The following is a 17,956-nucleotide window of genomic DNA, read 5'->3' on the forward strand; positions in this document are numbered from 1 at the left end:
ACAATGTGAGTGACTTAAAGTGTGGAAACAAGTCCACAGAAGTTTTTCTTTTAATTATGTCAGTATATGTCGACTATGTGCAAGTAGTCCCCACAGGCAGTGTCCTTGCTGTAGGGACGACCAGGTAAGACATCTGATTCTCACATATAGAGGGAACATTTGATGTTGCATTATGCCCAGTATTAATCAGACATGTTTGTTCATGTTCCAGACAGGATAGTGAATGCTTTTGTGCACAGTCCACTGTGTGGTTGTACAGCTCACGACTTAACTGAATATATTCCAACACCTGGCTCGTCTTCTTGCATCCAAATGTAGAACAAAACAGATGTTTGATCTGTAAAATCTGATGTAATGAACAGAATCCATTAGAGTTGTTGGATTTATTCATTTATTCTAACCCTCCCCGGGCTCTGGGGAGGATTCATCCCTCCATCAGACCTGTTGCCACTGATTTTCAGTCCACTTCTTGTCATTTGGCACAGCTCAGCCTTTTCTCTCCTCCTTAAGAACGGCTTCTTGACAGCCACCCTTCCATGAAGACCATTTCTGATGAGGCTTCTTTGAACAGCTGAAAGTCCAGATGCATCTCAGGGAATCACCTGGTTTCTGCAAAAATGCTATTTCATGCACGGCAAACTGTTATTTTATAGATGCAACCAAAGAAATGGGAACATACCCGAATTTTAGCTTGAGCAGCTACTGATGATGCAGCCCTTTTGGCCACCTGGTACCTGCTTCAGGTCAACCTCCTGAACAACCCAACACAAAAGGCCTTTTTCTTCTGCTTTAATTTTTCCCTACATGCTAATATTCACAAGCAGGTCCTATGCTACTGTCCTGATAGGCAATGATGACCTTCTGGCCACACCTCTGCTATTGAGGCCGAGAGGCTCCTTTCAGTTTCCATGACCCAACCTCAATGGTAATGTATTTAATAAAAATAGTCAGCTTTGTGTTTAACATGTCACGGACAGGGTCCTCAACTCGATGTTTGCCCCCCACCACCTGATCCAACTTACGTCCAGGTAGTGAGTAAGTGACAATATTGAGCCTATAAATTTTGTTCCCAAGTCACTTAAAGTAGCTGCCACATCTATTGATTTGTGTAGCACAAGCTTCATTACAAGTATTCAAAGGACAAGACCTTTGCAGCCACAGAAGATAGTTATGAAGCCATCCTCAGCCATGGACTTGCAGAAACTACTGTCCAGGTTTCACATGGCCCCAGCATCTGATGGGTCTGCCCTTACCCGGAGCTGTAGGGTGAGGATTGCTACAGAGTGTAAAGGTTTCCCCCTCAGCACAATATGCAGCAGTGGAATCTTCTGATAGAGCTCAAGGCCACACCTTTACCCACTGCTGTCAGAGAGCTGCAGTTGGCTTTTCAGCCAGTTTTAGTTGGTAATACATTCCAAGTTGAAGCCGTCAAGACCTTCACAAGCTCACCTTTGATCAGATACTGTCCTTAAGTTAATGCCAACACCTTATTTATAGGATTAAGTCATGTCAACCTGTCAGGCCCTCAACTATCCCCTCCAACCCACAACTGGATGACCCAGAGACAGCTAGGAGCCATTTGATGGAGCAACAAGGTATTCAAGTTAAAGCCATTTATTCAAGCGGCAGCAGCAGCGATGCCTCTAGAATATGCAGATCTGCAAGACAAAGAAAGTCAGTCACCTACCAGCAGCTACAGAGAGCACACATGCAGAGTACAATGAGCCTCACCAGAAAGATCCTCAGAAGCCGCTCTGAACTTGAACCTTGTGCTGAGATGTTTTGCCGTGGTCTGGCTCAGATTCTGTTGGGCTGTAGCGGAACTGGCTGAACAGCACACGCTTCTGGTTGTAGCGGGACCGAGATTTGTAAGCGTAGACTTGATCCTCGTCGGTCACAGGAGTGAAGACTGGCTCGTCCTCGCCGCTGGTGTCAGATGAAAGGCTCCAGCTCCCATCTTCAAACTGGTAATTGCTGCCAGGAGCTCCAGACTGACCTCCCTGAGCGCCATGCTGCTGTGCTGCAGAACCACTGGTTCCAGCTGCTTTCTGATACGTTGGCTTAGATAGAGCTTGTCCATAAACTGAATACATGGGTGAGGAAACGGAAAATAAAGATCAGCCTTCCATTTACACACACCCCCCCCGAGTCAATTTAAACTGCTTTTAGTTGCAGAGCTTTGATTGGGATCAGCTTACCGCTTTGTGCAGGAATGCAGGTGATGCTTCCAATCAGCACACAAGAAATCCACAAAACCCTGCAGAAACAGGGACATCTCATATGAAGTTCTGAGTACATTTAGAGACCAGTGGGGTCCAACCCCCACCTCCCCTTAACATGCCCACTCCTGTTGAGCTTAACTGCATATTCATAGTGTAATGCTGCGACCAAATGAGGTTCTGCTTGCCTCAGACATTTAAGGCAGCAGAGGTTCAGTGCCACCACTTAGAAGCACTGGAACAGACTAGAAGTTACTCACCTCATTCTGGTGCAATATAATTAAAGCTTGCCTGGGACCTGCTGCTGCCAAACTGCACTAACACAAAGTTCAGAGCCCTGTGACACTAACCTGAAGCTGCAGGAGCTGCTTTCATATGATCCTCAGTGCAGAGGGAACTGATTGCTCAGCAGTAACAGCTGCTGCTGAAAGCTGCAAGGCTGCAGTTAACTGGCAACAATGGACTAACATATGGAGCATCTCAGTGTTATGTCAATAAATAGATAATAATCAGGAACTCTTGTGAGTATTATGTATTTTATTTACATATATAAATATTAAATTATAAAAATAAATGATCAAATATTCTGAACTGCTGATATTCGTGATAATAATAACAATAACAATGGTAGCTGCTCTCAATACGTGAAATCTCTCTCATAGATCATTATTAGTAGGCTAATTGATAAATAAACATCCTGCTGCTGAATATGTGTTTAAAAAATAAATAAATCAGAAGGAAACCTGCAGAAGAAAGTCTTCTAACAGCTGTCTCTCTGTGTTTATTGGCATACAGCACGGTTAGTGAGATCCAGATCCATGTGGGCACTCAGGACGGATTTAAATAGCGACTCTGAATGGAGGGTAAACCCGCACTGAAGGCCCAGTGAGCCAAAGCACGGCCGCCACTGAAAAATATATTTGAAACCTGTCAATATGCTAACTTTGCGTGTTTACCTCTATAACTGATGTTCTATGTAAAACAGAGCACATGGTCAATTAGCTTTTTAAAAATCTTTATTTTAAAGAAAACGATCAAAACAAGAGTTTTTCTGGAAGATTTAAATAAGTTCTGAATATGCATTGAAGAGAGGTTACATTTGAGTCTATTTTCTTTGTAAAAAACTTAAAACAAAAACCTGAAGTCTGCACACTGAGGAAAACTGGTTTTGAGGATATTTATGAAATTTCCTCCTAATAACCAACTTGGGTCGGTGTCCCCAGTGGAACATTTTATTTGTAGTCTGCAGGTTTCATGTTTTCAGCTGGAGATGGATGCTTTTTGTTCTGTATGTTACATATTTTTATCTTGATCAGGACATTCAGAACGCTTGCATGCACAGGTAAGTCCAGCTTCAGTTCCAGGTGTACTCGTCCATTTAACTGGACCACCATGTTGTCCCAGCGTACATGCACGGGATAGACTGTGTAGGAAACCTTCATGACATTCTGCTGCCTCTAACTTTCTCTGTGGGACATCACGCTGCATGTAAGTGCAGCTGAAATCGCTGCCAACATGTTGTCTTTAAGTCATCTGAAGGGGGATTTTCTCACATGAGGCTGCGGTTACAAAATCCGGATTTTATTAGAGCAGAGCGACAGTCTGGACATGCTTTAAGTGACCACGAGTTGACACCTAGTCTTAATGGGCTGATTTTCAGTTTAGCCGTCTGACAGAAGAAACAGAAAAATATGTGGATGAGAGCAGCTTTATTGGGAATTTGGCTGGAAATATACACTCATTCTTTCCTGTTTTTACTAAAAGATGCAGAAATGTTAAACTCTGTAACATGTGTTCAGTGCACCAACCCATGCCAACTCAGTTAGCATACATACAGTTATAGGAATAGTTTACTGAATGTCCCATCTTGTAGACAGCCTCAGTGTTGCATTTCCAGTCCAGTCTGCTGTCCAGGTGAACCCTCAGGTATCTGTAATCCTCAACCACCTCTTCACCGAGGATGGAGACGCTGTTCAGCTGACTGCTGCTCCTCCTAAAATCCACAATCAGCTCTTTTGTTTGTATTCAGATGAGGTGATAGTTTATTTTCCTATAGATGGGATAGTTTCATGTAGATGTGCTGAGGTGTGACAGGGAAGCTGTTGGTACATGGAGGATGTGAGGTCTGTAGCAGGAGGCAGCAGCATGCTGAGTTTGTCTGAACTCTTCCATCTGTCTGATCCCACATTATCCCAAAGCCTGTGAGCTTTTCCATTCCTGACCACACATCCCTCACACTGTTCTGCTGCAGATAGTTTCCCACCGACTTGCTCTCTTCCTTTTTTCTTCAGACTCCTGCTTAACTCCCTGTTTCCCTCCATGAAGGCCTTCTTCTTTATGCTCAGTGGCTGCAACACAAGTTCACATCAACCAGGCGTTTGTTCAGAAAACAGCGTCACAGCTTTGGACTCAGGAAGTGTTTCAGATGTCAGCTGTCACTCATACACACTCTCATATGGACCGAGCCTATCAGCGCCCGAGCTCACAATGGAGCTCGGCCAATCACCGTGACGATATACTAGCTTATCAGCGCCCGAGCTCACAATGGAGCTCGGCCAATCACCGTGACGATATACTAGCTTATCAGCGCCCGAGCTCACAATGGAGCTCGGCCAATCACCGTGACGATATACTAGCTTATCAGCGCCCGTGCTCACAATGGAGCTCGGCCAATCAAGGTGAAGCCCTAACTTGGAGTTGACCTCCCCTCCCCTCCCGCTCCCCCTCCTCCAACAAAACCAACAAAAAAACAAATTAAAGATTTTGTTATCATTAGGTTAGAGGATTATAAAATTTAGCCGTTATAGAAGAGGGATTTTTCATTGAACCGTTGTCTCTGCCGACTTAAACAGTCTTACAGTAAGTATCAAGTTATATTGTTTCTTATATATCCTTCCATTCAAACAAACGTTGTATTAATATAGCTAAACAGCTACCTTTTAATTTAAAATGTCAATAGACAGATAGATAGATAGATAGATAAGTAATTGACTGTAATTATTGTTGGTATAGAAATATTATTGATATTGATTTTTTTTTTTTAATGCTTTCATGTCCTTGCAGCTGGTGGATGTGAGCTACACCACCCTGGTTAAGTGGCATAATCATAATCAAAGGGTGAAAAGACATTTCTTTTCTCATGTTTCTATGCATGAAATCTGCACGCTATCTTTTAACTTATCTAGACTCTTGCTTGTCTTTAAATTCATTTAAATGATTTTATTTGTTTCTCTTTATATTCTTTGTATTTGTAATGCTTCTTGCACTCCCTGCTGCAATGCTTTTATTTTATGTAAAGCACTTTGAACTGTTTGTACATGAAATGTGCCATATAAATAAATTTGATTTGATTTTGATTTGATGAAAAGGCAGGAAACGGCTGTGGTGCAACAAGGGCTGAAACTTCCTAGCCGGTTTTCTGTAGCTGCGGACCCACTTCTCCCCGCCAATATATGTCCCCATTATGCCATACCACATTCAGAACCAACACATATGTACAGTTTACCACCTAACACTGTGGGACAAGCCGAATTAAAAAGAAAGCTAAAATTTACAGATGATACAAATCCACCAGGACAGTGGCAGCTTCTCCCTGCTCCACCCAAAAGGCCTCAGGTGACAATTGCTTCAGTGGCCTCACAGGTTCGTGTTATCCCCACTACTCTACAGACATAGAGTTTTTGGACGTTCTCTGCCACTCCTCCACATGCTCCTGCTCTGGCTCCTGTTTTGGTCCCTCCTCTGGCTCCTGCTCTGGCTCCTGTTTTGGTCCCTCCTCTGGCTCCTGCTCTGGCTCCTGTTTTGGTCCCTCCTCTGGCTCCTGCTCTGGCTCCTGTTTTGGTTCCTCCTCTGGCTCCTGCTCTGGCTCCTGTTTTGGTTCCTCCTCTGGCTCCTCCTCTGGCTCCTGCTCTGGCTCCTGTTTTGGTCCCTCCTCTGGCTCCTGCTCTGGCTCCTGTTTTGGTTCCTCCTCTGGCTCCTCCTCTGGCTCCTGCTCTGGCTCCTGTTTTGGTCCCTCCTCTGGCTCCTGCTCTGGCTCCTGCTCTGGCTCCTGCTCTGGCTCCTGTTTTGGTCCCTCCTCTGGCTCCTGCTCTGGCTCCTGTTTTGGTTCCTCCTCTGTCCCCTGCTCCTGCTCCCATAGCAGGCTCCACTAATAGAGCACCCCGAAAACTGACCCGCAAAGTTTTGCACAACACGTGCAAAAAATGCGGGCAGTTCAGAATTGCTGCAACAGGACACAACCAATATAGAGGGCAAATTTACTGTCCCTCTGGTGAAACTCTAACTAAAGAGCAGTGGCTGGAAGAAATTAAAAAGAAGCCACAAGTGTGTACTCATTTATACTGTTTTAACATTTACAAACTTTTTTAAATTGTATATAGTTACTGCTGTTTCAGACCTCTCAATCTTTTAATTTATTTCACAGAGGGTTATTTTTTTTAGTGATGATACTACATGTGTTTTATATACTACAATCTAACTTTAAAATGTATAAATTTGTGGAGTAAATGCTAAGATTGTTCACAGTTTTTAGTTTTTTTAGGTTAAAAAATTGTTTAATTCACTGTTTTTGTTGTTGACAAATAAATATTTGGTTCTTTAAAAACAGATAAGGTCTATGATCTTTCACTGTGAATAAATATGAGCTGCTATTGATTCTGAAATATTAGTAATAATTTTATGCATAAACTAGGAACAATTTATCACTCACTTCACTCAGAAAATGCTTTAGGAAATATACATACTTTATATACTTTATACATACTTTAAAACAATACTATAGTTTGAGCCGTTTCATTAAAACATAATATGCGACTGGTGGGATCGAACTCGCGACTCTGGGATCAGCCGCTTTCTTCTTCCTCTTTCTTTCCCCCTCCCTTCTCCCCCCTTCTTCCCCCTTCTCTCCTTTCTTCCCCCCCCTTAACAGACTATTGTTGCCCAGCTTTGGCGCAGTTGGTAGAGCATCAGACTTTTAATCTGAGGGTCCTGGGTTCAAGTCCCTGTTCAGGTGTAGTAAATATAATCTCCCACTTAACCTGTACTTCCCTCTATGCCTGCACTCTGTTTCTACTCTGACAGAGCCTGGCTGATGCTTTTCCTTCTATGTAGCTTATTGTTAGCTTTGCTGTTAGCTGCATCGTTATATCCTCATTTGTAACTTATATAAACTGTAGAATAATTCTATATAAACTATAGAAATCACCTTAAATACACCAGCTGCAGAGTGTTGATCACATTCACTGAAACTACAACAGGTTAAGAGCATTTATCATGAATAGTTCTGCTTTATATCAGGGCTTCTTTTCACTTAGATTTCACTATTTGGACAATCTGTAATGAATGAACACCCAGAACAGAAGACAAGACATTACAGAGATAAATCAACGTTGGTGCAGTTTAAACAACAAGGGCATTGTTTGCTTCATGTAAGTGGCAATAAAACAAAACACTTCATCAGAAAAATCAGAAATATATTTTGTAAAGGCCTCAAGAGACATAGATGTTGGAGGAAGTTGCGTAAACTGTGATGATGTCACAAGTTCAGTCGCAGTGGTGCTTCCAGCTTCTCTGGAGTTTGGTGTGTTCCACATAAGGAGCAGTATTCTTTAGTATTTCAGCTTTAGACTGACAACATTTGTTGCTCAGTTTTCCTCTGAGCCACAGAGATGCTCAGCTTTCATTGTGTCCAATAACTGCAGCTTCTAAAGTGGATTTCATAGCCCTGCTGCATCTCTGACAGTTATCAGATCATTTGGGTGGAAACACAGACATCACAACCCTCTGAATCTGCTTTCAGTCCCACTTGAACAGTCTCTCACAGTTTCAGACACAAAATGTGTCTTTTAGTTTTAATCTCAGCTGATATCTCCAACAACTGTAGAGGGACTCATATCATTTCACAAGCTGGTGTGATAAACTTACAGAAACACCTGTTATGGTAAATTCGATGTCTGCTAACCTTTTGTGTCTTAGATGACACCTTGTTGTAAATCCAATATCTGCAGACCATTCGTCTTTTGATTAACACATAGACAATAATCATTTAAATGACCATTGTCTCCGGATTCTGCATCTCCCCAAAGTGCGAGACTTTCCCCCAGGGGGGGTGTGGCAAGGAGACAGTTTGAATAATACACACCTGAAAGAACAAAGCCCCTTCCTCCTGTATAAATGCTTTTGATTCCCCTTGTTCTGGTTCTTTTCTCACCATGAACGCTGACTGGTGAGGACTGACCTCTTTTGCAGAAGAAAATAAACACGTGGCCGGCCGGCAGAAACATTGAAAGTCTCTATTTCACTTCTCATCAGATGCAATAGGAAGGTAAGCAAAATCTTAATAGGGAGTTAAGACAAAATTTCCACGACAGTTTTGGCGTTGTCTCGGCAGGACTCACGCGCAATCGTTCGGGGCAAGACACGGGAAGCGATTGGCCGTCCTGGATTATATAATTCAGCCTCCGAACGTCTGTTTAGTTTTTAAGACGGGAGGGCTAACCGTGTAGTGTCCTAAATCGTTGCCGCTGAGATTGCATGAATATAGTTCAGCGAAAAACCATCTGGTGAGTACTGAAATATGGACTTCTAAATTATTATTTCAAATTTGGGTTTTAGCATTTCCATTTCTCATGATCTTAGCAGGTGGCAAAGTTTTTTACTGCTTGTGAACTTAAGAAAAACGAAGCAGAAGGGTGCATGTGTTTGTAAGCAGAAGGGTGAATGTGTTTGTTTGTAGTTTTTTGCTGCTTGTAAACTTTAAGAAAAACGAAGCAGGCGGGTCAGTCGTACGACGCTTCCTATTTGGAATGGGGGGCAGGGTCCCCGTTGAGGGAGCGCGGCCTCCGGGGAGGGCCACTTGTTGACGTTATGAGAAAGAAATGTGGGGGAAAAAGGTTAAAATATCTAAATGTTTGGGTTCCCAATAGGAGGTCCCTTAGTTTAAAAGACATATCAAAGTTAGAAGAAAAACTGAAGAAAAGGGAACGGGAAATAATAAGACAGAACAAAATTCAAAGAGATTGTTTACAAAGGTGGAGGGCAGAGACACGAGGTGAGAGATATACACAGATAAGATACAGATTCCATTTACATGCGAAGGAGTTGAAACCAATGGCGGCTGGATTCTAATCTCAACGCACCAACTCCTTCACACACCTCGTCTACCACACCCTGAACATGACTTTTGCTATCCAATGGAAATTGCAAACTTTAACATGCTTCTGAGTTTTGTTTCAGCCAAGAAAAGCAAACGACTTTAAGACACCAGAGGACCTGGAATGCATTCCTTATGTGCCACCTGAGGAATCATATGAGGAAGGCTGGTTAAAGGAGAGGTTTGACAAACTCGCATTGAAACACATTTATTGGACACAACATAAATGTGCTGCACTAGTCTCATTCAGGCCCACACATCCCACTAGAAGAACACACATCAGATAGTTGGGAAGATTTAAGCCCCGTTATGAAATCATGTAAGCGTGCAGCCGAGTAGCAAGAAAATCTGATCAATCTGGTTTATGTTTCTCACCTACACTGCAGTGGTACAAGACAAAAAAAAAAAAAAAAGAGAAAAAGTGATATCTATGTGCACACCCAAAGGAAAATCCAGCTGGTAACTAAAAGCACTTCTAAAAAACCTTTGTTGTTTGTCCAAAGAAGACACTGTACTCAAACAGCCTACTGTCGGTAAGTATGATGTTCTTCAAAGTTTGTGAAATTGTTGTCATTACTCCAAAATCAGACTTTAAACTTTGTAATTCAGTTAAACAAGAAGTCATCGATTCTTTGAGTCTCTTAAGACAGCAGGAGGCGTGTTGTTCAGGGGCTGCAAACAGCACACGAGGCCATACATTCACACGTCTGTTTCAAGAATACTGTGAAAGCCAATGAAGCGCTCAGACAGTCTTGAATCCTTTGTTTTCTCCCCAGACACTACTTCGTTACAATATGCTGATGACCTAAAGATTCGCATCCCACTTTGCAGGTCTATTCTGATGTAACTCTCCTGGTCCCACATGCTGTGTCCAGAATTTCTCTTGAACAAAAGACTTCCCAGCTCTTCACAGCATGATGGCTACAATACAACACAATGCTTTTAGATAATCTGATGACAAACCGATTTTTCCATCATGACAGAAATTTCAGGTTGCAAATGCCATGCTCACACTAACAACTCAGATCCGGTCTCTCTCTAGGAAATGCAGGCGCGAATGCCGCTGGCTGCAAACAGAGCGACACTCCAACACACTGATCCTTTATTTGTATAAATTCCTGTTACTATTCCCAACTTTCTTACAGCGATACAGTCCTTTGCCACACCACAGGAAAAGACGGTGTGGAGACATTGCAGTGCCACACAAAAGGAAGCTGTGTGGTGGGGACCTGACAATAAACCGTGCTGCCTAAACATTTCTTTCCTCACTTTGCATAACTGACACATGGGTTGAACCATGTGTCAAAAGGGGGGAATAATGCTATAACCCAACACTCTTTTCACTAAAGGATTTTCAGATTTTCTTCAAGTTTTGTCAATCATGAATGGAACACCTGATGATAGATTTAATAATTGCTTAGTAATAGATCGACGTGTGGTCGAACTGAATTAAAGTATTCCCAGCAAAATACCAAAAAGGCTCTGCTAACAGAGATTATTCCCAGCTCACTTTGTCAATTCTGCAATAACCCAAATTAATACATTTCTTGCTATTTAACCTCAAACAACATTGTGTATAACACCCTGCCAGAAAATGACACTCTAAAATCAAATTAGCGTAGTGTTGTGAGGAAACAGGACTGCCATGGACAAAAGCCTATTGTCCTTATGCATATTAGAATAAAGAAAACATCTAACATACACATAAGACCTTTTGCAATTCTTTTACACACGGAGTTTGTAACCAGGCCACTCCATTCCACTCACACAAGGAAATATGTTACAATATTGCAAAACTTAATCTGTCTCTCTGTGTCAGCAGGTAAAATCACCATCAGCTTCCACTTCACGCCATGACTTCCAGCCTGACGACTGAGTGGGGGTGGAGGGCCTGAGAAGGAAACACCGGCATTCCAAATGGTAACGAGATCCAATCCAGGGCCTTCTGATGATGCATACCGCTGTGACGATGGCAGAGAACGACGCGGGTTCACGCCAACCACTGAAGGAAGATCCCCGAGCCAACGGAGGAGCCAAGCTGCCAACCGGAACGACAAGGAGGAACACACGCCGAGGAGGAACAACACGAGGACGAATGGTGCAAGGACGCACAGACGCCAAGGAAGATGGATGACATCAGGAACGAACGGTGCAAGGACGCACAGACGCCAGAGAGGACGACGCAAGGAATCAACTCAATAAACGCCAACTAGACGTGTTTCAACAAACTACACCATGGCACGCATTGGTGTGGAATTAAATATCCAAGCTCGGATATGTACAAACAACTCAGTTATAGTCAATGGGCCACCCGACCCACATGGCTCCCAAATTTAACATGCTGTTAGATTTTAAGACGGTCAAGCGGACCTCTGGAACTGAAGACAACCATTCTGATGAATAGGAGAACATTACCAAAATCATCAAACATATGCAAGATGCCATTCAACCCCCACCAGTAGTGAATGACTTTCTAGGCTAAAATCTTAGAGCCAAGGATGGCCAGCACGGTTTTTAATAATTAATTTTCATTTTGCTCTGCATCTTAATTCCATGCGTGTTAAAATGGCTGTTTGATGTGCTCATAATCAAATCAAATCAAATCAAGCTTTATTTATATAGCACCTTTCATACTAAAGAAAAAAGCAACACAAAGTGCTTTACATAATAAAATCAGTAATAAAATCAATTCAATTCATAAACTCACACACAACATCACACCGACAACCACACTGCACACATACTACCCCCCCACCACCCCCAACATGAGCAACATCAACAACAATTAACAATTAACATTAAAATCAACATTAAAAGCAACATTAAAATCTGGCTTGACGCTGAAGCGAGGAAACGGTATCTTGGAGATCTGTCCACACCGGGAGCCAGCCCACCAATGACCACAGAGGCCACCACCACGGGGAACCGCCCGGATCAGGGCAGGCCGGCATCCACACCACAGCCAGGGCTGCAGTGCAGGATCCCCCAGCCACCCCGAACCAGGGCGGTCCCCACAGTAATGACCCCACAGACCGAGCGGGCATAGTCCCCGGTGTGGAAGATCCCCGTGAGGAAAAACACTGGATAAATAAGTATATAGTAAAATAATTTAACAAAAAATAATAATATATAAAAATAACAAATAAATAAATAAATGAAATAAAATTCAGCTGTAAGCTAAACTAAAAAGGTAGGTCTTGAGCCTCTTTTTAAAAACTTCAACAGTCTCTGCAGCCCTGAGGTTCTCTGGCAGACGAGGTCCATAATAGTGGAACGACCTCTCACCATAAGTTTTTGTTCGAACCTTAGAAACAACTAAAAGGCCGGTACCAGAGGACCTCAGGGTCCGCGAGGGCTCATAATTTAAAAGCAGATCAGATAGATAAGAAGGCCCAAGACCATTAAGACATTTATAAACAACTAAAAGAACCTTAAAATCAACCCTGAAACGCACGGGGAGCCAATGCAACGATTTTAAAACTGGTGTAATGTGTTCCCGCCCTCTGGTCTTGGTCAGCACACGTGCAGCTGAATTCTGTATTAATTGTAGGTAATGAATACTTTTTTTGGGAAGACCAGAGAGCAGGGCATTACAATAATCTATTCTACTAGAAATAAAAGCATGCATCAGCACCTCCGTGCTGGCAAGAGAGAGAAATGGGCGGACTCTGGTAATATTTTTAAGATGATAAAATCCTGTCTTTGTTACATTTCTAATATGTTGGATAAAATCCAGCTCAGAGTCAAAAAGAACACCCAGATTTTTTACATGTTGAGAAGATTTTAAATTTTGTAGTTTGGGTAAAATTATCTCTCTCTTGTCTTCAGGACCAATAATTAAAACTTCAGTCTTGCCCTGGTTGAGCTGTAAGAAATTCTCTGCCGTCCATGACTTTATATCTAAAATACAGTTTAAAAGAACGTTAACTGGTTCTAGGTCATCAGGAGACACGGCGATGTAAAGCTGTGTATCATCAGCATAGCTGTGAAAACTAATGCCATGTCTCCTGACGACATCCCCAAGTGGCAACATGTACAGATTAAAAAGCAATGGGCCTAAAATTGATCCTTGGGGAACCCCACACTTGATTTTATGGATTCTTGAGGAGCATGTATCCATACTTATAAAAAACTGTCGATCCGTGAGATAGGAATAAAACCATTTAAGAACAGTGCCAGAGACACCCACCAGGCTTCTAAGTCTGTTTAATAAAATGTGCTGATCTACTGTATCAAAAGCTGCACTAAGATCCAGCAGCACCAGGACTGAAAGCTTCTGTGAGTCCATGTTACACCTGAGATCATTTACAATCTTTAAAAGGGCTGTCTCTGTACTGTGGTTCTTCCTAAAACCAGACTGATGTTTCTCAAAAATATTGTGTTTGTTTAAAAACTCATTTAATTGGATAAAAACAACTTTTTCTATAATTTTACTTAAAAACGGTAAGTTGGATACAGGTCGGTAATTATCAAGAATCTTGTGATCTAAATTGCTCTTCTTCAGAAGGGGCCTCACCACTGCAGTTTTACAGGCAGATGGGAAAACACCCGTCTGAAAGGGCAATTTACAATATTTAAAAGCTCACACTCGAAGAAACCATAAAATGTCTTTAAAAGAGATGTGGGAATGGGATCTAAAAGGCAGGTTGTTGGGTTTTGTTGGGAGAAAACTCGACCAAGCATCTTGGCATCAACCAGGACAAAACTATCCAGTGTTTCCTCGGGTAAAAACAATTCTTCAGAAATGTTAAAATCAACATTTTGTTGAGATAAAAGGCTGGATCTAATAGCATTGATCTTACTTCTGAAGTGGTCTGCAAAGTCCTCACATGCAGTGTCTGATGCTGGGATGGAGGACTTGTTAAAATCTGTGTTTATTAAAAGATCGAATGTTTTGAAAAGGAATTTAGGATTATTTTTGTTCTGTGTAATAAGATTTGAAAAATGGAGGGTTCTTGCCTGTTTTACTGCACTATTGTAATTTTTTTGTTGTTCCTGAAAAATCTGTAAGTGAATGGTTAATTTTGTTTTCCTCCATTTTCTTTCCGCTCTCCTGCAGTTCCTTTTCATTTGTTTGATTCTCTCATTTCTCCACGGTGGTATGGTTTTAACTTTTACGGATTTTGTTTTAAGTGGAGCTGCAGCACCAATGGCTGACTTCAGTTTGCTGTTAAAATAATCAACAATAAAATCACACGATGCAGGTAAAAACTGTGCAGGGGTATGATGTAAAATGTCAATAAAATCTGCAGCCACTTCAGAAGTAATACACCGCTTCCTCACGGTTCTCACCGGGGCCTCCTGTTGGATAAAACTGGTGACATTAAAAAACACACAGTAGTGGTCTGACACAGCGAGGTCATCAACAGAGGACACACCAGTGGACAGGCCATAGGTTATGACCAAATCTAGGGTGTGTCCTCTGTTGTGAGTAGGCTGTGTGACGTGTTGTTTAAAATCCATGCTGTTCAATAGGTTTAAAAACTCATTTGCATAAAAATCACAACTGTTGTCAATATGCAAGTTAAAATCACCAGTTATTAAAATTTTGCTGTATTTTGAGTGTATAAATGTTAAAAAGTCAGAAAACTCATGAATAAAACAGGAAGGAGGCTTAGGTGGTCTGTAGACTGTGACACAGAAGACAGATGGGTTGCTGAAAACAAAGGAATGATGCTCAAAAGAAGAATAATTATTTAAAAGAACTGTCTTTGTTAAAACTGAGCTTCGAGTTTTAACTTAACTTGTTAAGTTACTTGATTTACTACTCCACGTATGTTCATGTGTATGCCAATAAGGCCGACCAAAATTCAACCTCTGTTCACATTCCTGACACCAAATCAGAGTCTGATGATAACATTTTGTAAATGTTTATTTTTATTTTTTATTTTCTTTGTTTGGCTTTATGTTGGTTTGGTTTGGTTTGTTTGTTTGTTTTTATATTCCCATTATTACTTTTTCTCTTGTAGACAACCGCCAGGATGATATATTTTTCAATCTGTGTGAATTAGTGATAATCAGATACTTAAGTTATAACTATTTTTTTATTTTTGTTTCCTCTTTCATTTTTTTTAATCCTTTTCTATTTTTAATTGTTTTTATCGTCTTCCCTTATTTTTTTTTTTTAAGGTTGTTTTGCTTTCTGTTAGTGATTGGTTAATACCAATTGAAAGAAGTGATTGATTTTAATTTTTGTTCCCTTTCATTTTTTTTAATTCTTTTTATTTTTTATTTTTAAGGTTGTTTTCTATCAAATGATTAATTTAATCACAAGAGGGGAGTGTTATGGTAAATTCGATGTTCATTTTTTTTAATTCTTTTTTTTTTTTCTTTAAGGTTGTTTTGTTTTCTATTAGTGATTAGGTCTACTCAATTGAAAGAAAGTGGTTGATTTCTAATTTTTATCTTTTTAAAATTCTATTTCAATATTGTTTTCCTTTAGTTTTACATTATTTCATTTTATTCTTTTTTTATTTTTTTTATGGTTGTCTCCTATTAGTGATTAATTAATAATCAAAAGGGACAAGTGTTATGGTAAATTCGATGTCTGCTAACCTTTTGTCTCTTAGATGACACCTTGTTGTAAATCCAATATTTGCAGACCATTTGTCTTTTGATTAACACATAGACAATAATCATTTAAATGACCATTGTCTCCGGATTCTGCATCTCCCTAAAGTGCGAGACTTTCCCCCAGGGGGTGTGGCAAGGAGACAGTTGAAGAAATACACACCTGAAAGAACAAAGCCCCTTCCTCCTGTATAAATGCTTTTGATTCCCTTTGTGCTGGGTCTTTCTTCACCATGAACGCTGACTGGTGAGGACTGATCTCTTTTGCAGAAGAAAATAAACACGTGGCCGGCCGGCAGAAACATTGAAAGTCTCTATTTCACTTCTCATCAGATGCAATAGGAAGGTAAGCAAAATCTTAATAGGGAGTTAAGACAAAATTTCCACGACAATGGCAACAAGTGAAGTATCTCAGCGCTGTTCTCGGTATGACAGAACTCTCGCAGGAATACGTCAGACAGAGCCGTGATTTCCGGTTGTAATTTGTATTTATAGCCTCATAGGTTGGACTCACACTCGACATGAGAAGGTTCAACATGCTTCGTCATATTCTCTGGATCAGCCCAAAACAATGTGTGTGTGTTGAATCTGTCCTTGCTTTCCCAGGCTTTCCCAATTGTTTTGTCTTTCTACTCCTTGATCACTTTAGGTCATCATGGAAAAGTACTGAGACTTATTTCATTCATAATGTCTAAGAACAAAGCCAATTTTTACAATTTGATGAAACAAAAAAGAGGGCAGATGTGTTGTTGATCACATGAACTTCTGCACAGATTGATCTCTGGAGACACAGCTCCTTCCTCTGACTCATTTTGAAAGAGTGACCATTTCTAACAAACAAACAAAAAAGCTTTTTCTTTATCGTCATAACTTAGGTCTGTCTCAGGAGTTGAATTCCTTCATGAAAATGATGATTTGTAACCGTTGAATGTCAAAGATGAACATACATGTATGTCGTTGTCGTGGCCGAGAGGTTAAGGCGATGGATTTGAAATCCATTGGGGTCTCCCCGCGTAGGTTGAAATCCTGCCAACAACGATAACATTATTGACTCAGGGTTGCGAAAAGTTAACCTGGAAAGAAGCACAAGTTCCTTAGACCATTTGATTAAACAAAAAAAAGGCCAGATCACATGTTGATCACATGAACTCCTGCACAGATTGAGCTCTGAAGACACAGCTTCTTCCTCTGACCCATTTTGAAAGATTGACCATTTCTAACAAACAAACAAAAAAGCTTTTTCTTGATCGCCATAACTTAGGTCTGTCTCAGGAGTTGAAGTCCTTCATGAAGATGATGATTTGTAACCGTTGAATGTCAAAGATGAACATACATGTATGTCGTTGTCGTGGCCGAGAGGTTAAGGCGATGGATTTGAAATCCATTGCGGTCTCCCCGCGTAGGTTCGAGTCCTGCCGACAACGACAACATTATTGACTCAGGGTTGCTTAAAGTTAACCTGGAAAGAAGCACAAGTTCCTTGGACCATTTGATTAAACAAAAAAAAGGCCAGATCACATGTTGATCACATGAACTCCTGCACAGATTGATCTCTGAAGACACAGCTTCTTCCTCTGACCCATTTTGAAAGATTGACCATTTCTAACAAACAAACAAAAAAGCTTTTTCTTGATCGCCATAACTTAGGTCTGTCTCAGGAGTTGAAGTCCTTCATGAAGATGATGATTTGTAACCGTTGAATGTCAAAGATGAACATACATGTATGTCGTTGTCGTGGCCGAGAGGTTAAGGCGATGGATTAGAAATCCATTGGGGTCTCCCCGCGTAGGTTCAAATCCTGCCGACAACGATAACATTATTGACTCAGGGTTGCTTAAAGTTAACCTGGAAAGAAGCACAAGTTCCTTGGACCATTTGATTAAACAAAAAAAAAGGCCAGATCACATGTTGATCACATGAACTCTTGCACAGATTGATCTCTGAAGACACAGCTTCTTCCTCTGACCCATTTTGAAAGATTGACCATTTCTAACAAACAAACAAATAAGCTTTTTCT

General features: G+C 41.1%; 3 non-coding genes across 3 annotated transcripts; all 3 read left to right on the plus strand.

Moving 5' to 3' along the window:
• The first annotated feature begins 16,895 nt into the window (after window positions 1-16,895).
• trnas-uga (transfer RNA serine (anticodon UGA)) lies at window positions 16,896-16,977 on the plus strand. The gene has a single exon. It is a non-coding gene; the product is annotated as a tRNA-Ser (tRNA).
• A 304-nt stretch (window positions 16,978-17,281) lies between these two features.
• trnas-uga (transfer RNA serine (anticodon UGA)) lies at window positions 17,282-17,363 on the plus strand. The gene has a single exon. It is a non-coding gene; the product is annotated as a tRNA-Ser (tRNA).
• Window positions 17,364-17,667: 304 nt separating this feature from the next.
• On the plus strand, window positions 17,668-17,749 carry trnas-aga (transfer RNA serine (anticodon AGA)). Its single transcript has one exon. It is a non-coding gene; the product is annotated as a tRNA-Ser (tRNA).
• The last annotated feature ends 207 nt before the right edge of the window (window positions 17,750-17,956 follow it).

This window comes from Odontesthes bonariensis, chromosome 11, assembly GCF_027942865.1.
Source record: "Odontesthes bonariensis isolate fOdoBon6 chromosome 11, fOdoBon6.hap1, whole genome shotgun sequence".
Classification (NCBI taxonomy): domain Eukaryota; kingdom Metazoa; phylum Chordata; class Actinopteri; order Atheriniformes; family Atherinopsidae; genus Odontesthes; species Odontesthes bonariensis.